Source organism: Capricornis sumatraensis, chromosome 2 (assembly GCF_032405125.1).
Source record: "Capricornis sumatraensis isolate serow.1 chromosome 2, serow.2, whole genome shotgun sequence".
Classification (NCBI taxonomy): Eukaryota; Metazoa; Chordata; class Mammalia; order Artiodactyla; family Bovidae; genus Capricornis; species Capricornis sumatraensis.
The window spans coordinates 131803990-131810671 of record NC_091070.1 but is presented as its reverse complement, the minus strand read 5'-3'; the positions used below and the strand labels follow the sequence as shown (position 1 = coordinate 131810671).

At 43.7% G+C, this 6682-nt stretch overlaps 1 non-coding gene across 1 annotated transcript; it reads right to left on the bottom strand.

The window, feature by feature from the left end:
* Positions 1-3131: 3131 nt before the first annotated feature.
* Positions 3132-3204, bottom strand: TRNAL-UAA (transfer RNA leucine (anticodon UAA)). The gene has a single exon. It is a non-coding gene; the product is annotated as a tRNA-Leu (tRNA).
* Positions 3205-6682: the final 3478 nt, after the last annotated feature.

The following is a 6682-nucleotide window of genomic DNA, read 5'->3' as shown; positions in this document are numbered from 1 at the left end:
GATAAGCGTGTGAAGACATCCTATTCTCTGGGGAAATGAGAGGAGCCCTCCTTGGGAACCCCCACCACTGCTATCATCACCACCCAAACATCCTGAGGTCTCTCTCCAATGCTAGTATAATTAGATGATGTGGTTGTCTATGGGTGCTCTTAGAGGGGATAGAAACTGCCGGTCCCAAGAAGTTCCCCTTGTCAAAATATAATCTTCAGAAGGTAAAATATGACCCTCATGTAAGGATACAGTGAGCACTTATTTAATTCATTAATGAGGAAATGGGCAGAATCATAAAGCCTTGTCAAAGAAGAGTATGTGAGACAGTATATACAGTAAGAGAAAGAGATTGCTAAGCTAACTACAGAGCTTGGTTAATTTGCTACAGTGCAAGAAAGCTAGAATGTTTAGACCTATCTTTTCTACTGGACAGAATATGTTTGTACCCCTAACTGGACCAAAAAAATCATTTGCAACTTATTATCTAAAAGTTAACGTCTCACTTTACAGAGTAAGGGTCCCTGTCAAAGTCAGACAAAGGTATAGTCCCTCAAAAGTCAGGAGATGCTTAGGTAGGCTCATTGGGAAATGCTCTAGTGTGAATTTGAAAGTGTATACGGTGATATCTTTGCCTTACGTACAAGTTTTGGATAGTTTTTCTTAAAACTCAGAGTATACCCCAACCCTACCATAGTTTTATAATTCAACAATTTGGCCGATATCTCTGAGCAGGTTGGGAGTCAGACTAGAAGAGGCTCCAGGCATGAGGTTCACCTGGACCCTCTCTCCGTGTTAGTCCTCCCAGTTCTTCCATCCCATCCCTGCACCCAGTCCTTGGAGATGAGACTGTAGGACACTGAGTCCAGAATGGGAGCCCTGAAGCTTTTGTTGGCTTCACACGAGGGCACAAATAAACTCCATGCTTCAGCGTGGTTTCTGCCACCTGTCCCAAGGCATAAGAAATTCCTGTAGTCGAAGGTTAAGGGTGTGGAGCCAGACCCCCAGCCCTGAGGCCTGTGTGTTTGTTTATGAATTACCCCTCCTCCTGCCACTCACACATAGCCCTCCCATTACCCACAGAACTGCTTACAGCCACAACAATAAACAGGTGGGCACAGTGCTGAGAACTGACAGAGACTCTCTCTTTGACCAAACTGACAAAGGCTCTTCTAAGACTTTTTTCTTTGGCCTTCATCCTATGTCCTGCCCTGTGTTGCTGCATAGCCCAGTCTCAGCAAAGAACCCTGCTTGCTAAGTCAGTGTGGTGAGAAATCCCCCACCTTTGACATCTGACTTTCCTCATCTCTACCCTATCTTTGATGTATACATTTTTGACTTTTCCTTTGGCGAGAGTCCTGTTAAGTCAGCTTAGCAAGACTCCTGCTACCCTTGTCTTCTCTTAAAAATTTCCCATCCACTGACTCCCCTCTTTCTGCTCATTGGCCATAAGTCCCTAGCTGCCTTCACTGTATTGGGAGTGAAGCCCAATCTCTTACCCCTATTGCAAGTCTTGAATAAAATCTTCCTTACTAATTTAACGAGTGTCATACTAATATTTTCTTTAATGGAACTAAAAATAAAGTGTACCCAGTCCAAATCCAGCCCTTCATGCTGCTCTCAGAGCCCCGCTGTCAAAAGGAGTCTCCATCTGCCCCAAGTTCTTCCACTGGATTTAGTTGCTGCCTTGGAGATTAGGAATCAACAGGGATGGGGCCTCTTGTTCAAAAGCAGGGAAAAGTGCCATTAAAATCACTAAAGTGTAAAGCCCTTTTCTTTCTTCCCTTCCTTTGTCTCTTGGTTCATTATGGTGTTTATTTGCTATTTAATGTCATTTTCTTTCTTCTGTTACTTCCTTGAATTCAGTTCAGTTCAGTCACTCAGTCGTGTCCGACTCTGCGATCCCATGAATCACAGCACACGAGGCCTCCCTGTCCATCACCAACTCCCGGAGGTTACCCAAACTCATGTCCATCGAGTCGGTGATGCCATCCAGCCATCTCATCCTCTGTCGTCCCCTTCTCCTCCTGCCCCCAATACCTCCCAGCATCAGAGTCTTTTCCAATGAGTCAACTCTTCGCATGAAGTGGCCAAAGGATTGAATTGAATTAGCCAGCCACTAATATGGAAAATGATGGCATTGAAGGAAAGGAAAAAACAGGACCACTCACAGTTCCTTCTCCTTTCAGTCCTTCTTTAGTTATTGACAAGCTGTAAGTAGATAGAACTGGTAGGATGTGTACATATCAAGAAGTAGAATGAAGGGACTTCCCTGTGGTCCAGTGGCTAAGACTCCGTACTCCCAATGCAGAGGGCCCAGGTTCCATCCCTGGTCAGGGAGCTAATCCCACTTGCTGAAGTAAGAGTTCACAGGCTGCACCTAAAGGGCCCTGCCCCCTGCAATGAAGACTGGAGGTCCCAGGTGCCACAGCTAAGACCTGGCACAGCCAGATAAATAAATAAATCCTATTTTAAAAAGAAGAAGTAAGATGAAAGCAGCTGAGTTAGTTTCATGCCTTTCTACTATTTTGGTAAGAACAAAATATGCATAGATGTACAAATTATGAAATGTGAATTATGTAATTTCGGTGATTCTGCATATGAACTAAATGACCTTACATTTGCATTTAAAACTGGGATTGTGCAAAATAAAGATGAACAGTAAAATTTATGTTAATAATCCAAAAAACTTTTTTAATTTCTTTTTATTTAGAATGACATTAAATAGCAAATAAACACCATAACGGGTCAAGAGAGAAAGGAAGAGAAGAAAGAAGAGGGTTTTATATTTTAGTAACTTTAATGGCAAGTTTTCCCTGCTTTTTGAGCAAGGGGCCCCATCCTTGTTAATGTTAACAGACTGTACCTAAAGAAGAGGCTGAATGCTGAGGCAGGGAACACAGGGAAGTGGTTAGAGCAAGGCCATAAACAGGCTGGGTGCAATATACAAGTGAAATTGTCCCCTGAGTAAAAGGTCCTATAAAATGTTCCTAGGAAATATTTTCTAATATTTCCCAGGGGAGGCTCCCCTCCCCCCAGTAGGCTTAAAGGGCCATATATTTATGACAAAAACTTTTTGTTTATTTTTAAAATATTTATTTATTTGACTGTGTCAGGTCTTAGCTGTGGCATGTGGGATCTAGTTCCCTGACCAGGGATCGAACCTGGGCCCCCTGCATTTAGAGCATGGAGTCCTAGCCACTGGACCATAAGGGAAGTCCCAAGAAAAACTTTTTAAATAAGCTAAAATGTTTTACATTGCTTTAGTATCAACATATATTTTCTTTATGGTTTCTTTAATTTATTTAACAGTAAATTAACATCAGCATGACCATAAAATAAGGAAAAGATAAGGCTAGACGGATAGTTCCGGAGGGTCAGCTGGATGAAGTTCCATGTGTTACCCCTGTGGGCTTAGCCAAGAGTCCACTCCTCTGACCCTTCCAACAGTTGTACAAATGCCTCATTCTCTTTATAAATTTCTCGCTGCTTCAAACAGCTAGAGTGGTTTATTTCTTGGGAAGACCCTGTCTGATAAATAAGTTTGACAGCACAGGCCAAAGGGAGTAGTGTCAGAGACTCGATGAAAACTGTGTCCTGCCGGAGAAAATAGATCCGCTCTTTGCTGGGAGCTTCTCTCTCTCAGATCAACCAAATCCCCCTCTAATCAATTAAGCCCATTTACTCCTTTACCAGCCTCTGCTGAAAACCAGAAGAGCTAGACATTGGGCTCCATTTCGGACACTGGGGAATTAATATCTGCTGGAGAAAGTGGAAGCTTAGCCCTCCCTGGTTTTGTCTGGGATGTGATGGTGTGACTCCTACTCACAGAGTGGTTTAAGAGGCCCTCCTGAGGAGCCTTTTGTGAGTTCTGTTAGAAGCCAGAGCAAGATTGGATAACCACCGGGCTACACCTTCCTTCCATGCAAGATTGATTTCCTGAGGCAAAAGCACCTACCTCCTGCCAAAAACCTCTTACCTTGTTCCCTGAAGCTAACTTCCATTTGGCTGACAGAATGTATTAATACCCATGGTGGGTGATCAGCCTTCAATAAATAATGCTAGTTGTTCTAATGTACCTGGTATGAAATATTCAGAGCTATTAATGCATTTCCGTTTAAATCGTCACCAGGGCATTAGTCCAAATCAGTGATGAACTTAGGTTCTATCATCTTTTTCTGCACAGATCAGATGTAGAGTGCAGGCTGAGGGTTCCAGGAAATGGCACCAAGGAGCCAACACTCAGTGTAAAAAGATGTGATAGGGGAATACCAGGGTCCTTGCTTGGGGTCCAGGGTTCCTGTCCTAGCCTGGCTGCACTGAAGGACGTGATAAGCAAACTTTCAGAAGTAGAGACCTGATGAAAATGGAAATAAAGAGGCATTTATTTTGGGTTTGTTAGGACTACAGCTTGGAGACATGGATTCAAGAGACAATTGAATTGTGTTCTGCTGGACTACAAAATGGAGAAAGTTTATAAAAGCAAAAACCTTAAGGTTGCAGGTGGTTACATGAGTTGTTTATCAAGGATTATAATTGGAGCTGGCAAGAAGTAAGAATGTCTATTTAGCAAGAATTGATTGAGGTCTGAAATATTTGCATAGTTACCAGGGGGAACAATCTTCGGACACAAGGTTGTAGCTAGCAGATGTGTTAAAAATGGCTGGTGACCTTGGGTTTGGTACAGTTCACAAAAAGTTCTCAGTTGCAGGGGTAGACCAGATCCTCCATAGCCACTTAACTACATTTTGGATGCTCAAACTATGATTACTCCTTCAGGATTTCAGTCTGCCATCATTCTCGAGGCTTCTGTGGTCACAGGAAGTCAGATTAGAGCATTATAAGATGTCTTCTCCTGTCCTTGATTGTAAGCACTTAAAATGCTTTAGTCTCTTGAGGCTACAGAGGGAACATTGGAGAGTGGGGGAGTCTAAACAACCACACAGATTGGGAGTGGGACTCAAATTACCAAGCATTAGGACCTCCGCAGGAAACTTTGGGTACTGAGAGATTTGAGAAGGTTAAGCTCAGATATCCTGGCACTGTGCAGATGGTTGACAGGTCTATAAATTATGTTTGCTTGTGAGCTGTGGTCCTGATTGGCAGGTAATGAGCAAGAATCTGAAGGGTGAGCTGACAGAAGTGAGTCAATAAGGACCAAGTGGGGCAGGAGTACTTCCTGCCTCTTTCTGCCTTGTTTGTTCATTTTTAGGACGTTAAGTGAGAGGTAAAGAATTGTTGGTGTGGGAGAACTCTTGAGACACAACGAAATTGCCTAGGTGCCCCCAACACCAGTGTCCCCACACTCTTCTCAGATCCCTGGTTTCCCACCCTGCCCCATCCCAGGTGAAGTCCATTAAGAACGTAATCCAAAGGGATCTGAAAGGAAGGACAGGGCTATTTAGTTCCACTAAGGGTTCCCTGCTCCTCCCTCCCTCGAGCAGAAATGGATGTAGGAAGAGGAGATTTCAGAGGCAGAATTAGCTCTCTGAGATCTATCCTCTGAATCCCAGCTGAAAGCCTGTCTTATCCTTATTCTTATGAAATCCTGATCGCCCCTCACTCTTGCCTCCCCTCTCACCCTTCCATCGGCTGGGGTCACTCAAATGCTTTCTTTATGGGTTTCTGACATTGTCAGTTCCCAGCAGCTCAGCAGCTGCATTCCAATCTCTACGCTAATAAGCTGATCTCTACTTTGTCAATATGGCGATTCTCTCAGCTCATGCCGGTTCTGCTTGATCTTTGCTTTACTCACCCACTTCTTCACTCTCAGAGGCCATGAGGTAAACATGGCAGAAGGCAGTAGTCAGACTGGTCTTAGGGACTAAGCAAGAACCTTAATGTGTGCCAGTTATTTAGCTATTGTTTCTCAGCCTCAGTCTTATCTTGCTGTCCTCTGCTTTGTGATGCTGGGGCTAGAACTTTGAAAACTAGTTTTCTGCTCAGCCAGTTAGCTCCCTGTTAGTTTCTGCCAGTAGGGGTTGCCAGACTGGCAGGCAGAAGGGATACACTTTTCGTCTGTGCTGTCCTCAGTTGTCCATCCGACTCTTTGAGACCCCATGGACAGAGTGGAATGGGCTGCCATTTCCTTCTCCAGGGAAACTTCTCAACCCAGAGATCGAACCCACGTCTCTTGTGTCTCCTGCACTGGCAGGCAGATTCTTTACCACTCTGCCACCTAGGAAGCCTCCACACTTTTCCTCCAGCCTTGATTTTTCACAGCAGATGAGGCAGTTTGTTCAGTAGCAACAGCTGGTTCCAATTTGCAATTGCTCCTCCTCTGTTCAGCTTCTAAATAATGGGTGATCCAGGGCCAAGGTCCAGTCCTGCATGCCCATCACTTCTCTGTGAACACAGTTTGAACACTTCGACTGGTTTATGGATTTATGTGCCAGATATTCTGATGACTGTCAAATCTGCTTCTCTAACACTGACCTTTCTATACTCCCTATTTGAAATGTAAGACGCATCTTCAATTTAATATGTCCAAACATAATTTCAAATTTCTCCTCTACCAAATAAGGTTCTCCTTTTGTCTACTTCACCTCCACTGACCATGTGTCACTATCTTCACCACACCACCCTCATCTAAGCAAGCATCAGCTCAGAATGAGTTGGGTAGAAAATCAGGAAAATTCTTCCTGTAAAGCTCCCAAGATATTTTTAAAGTATTTATTTACTTATTTGGTATGTG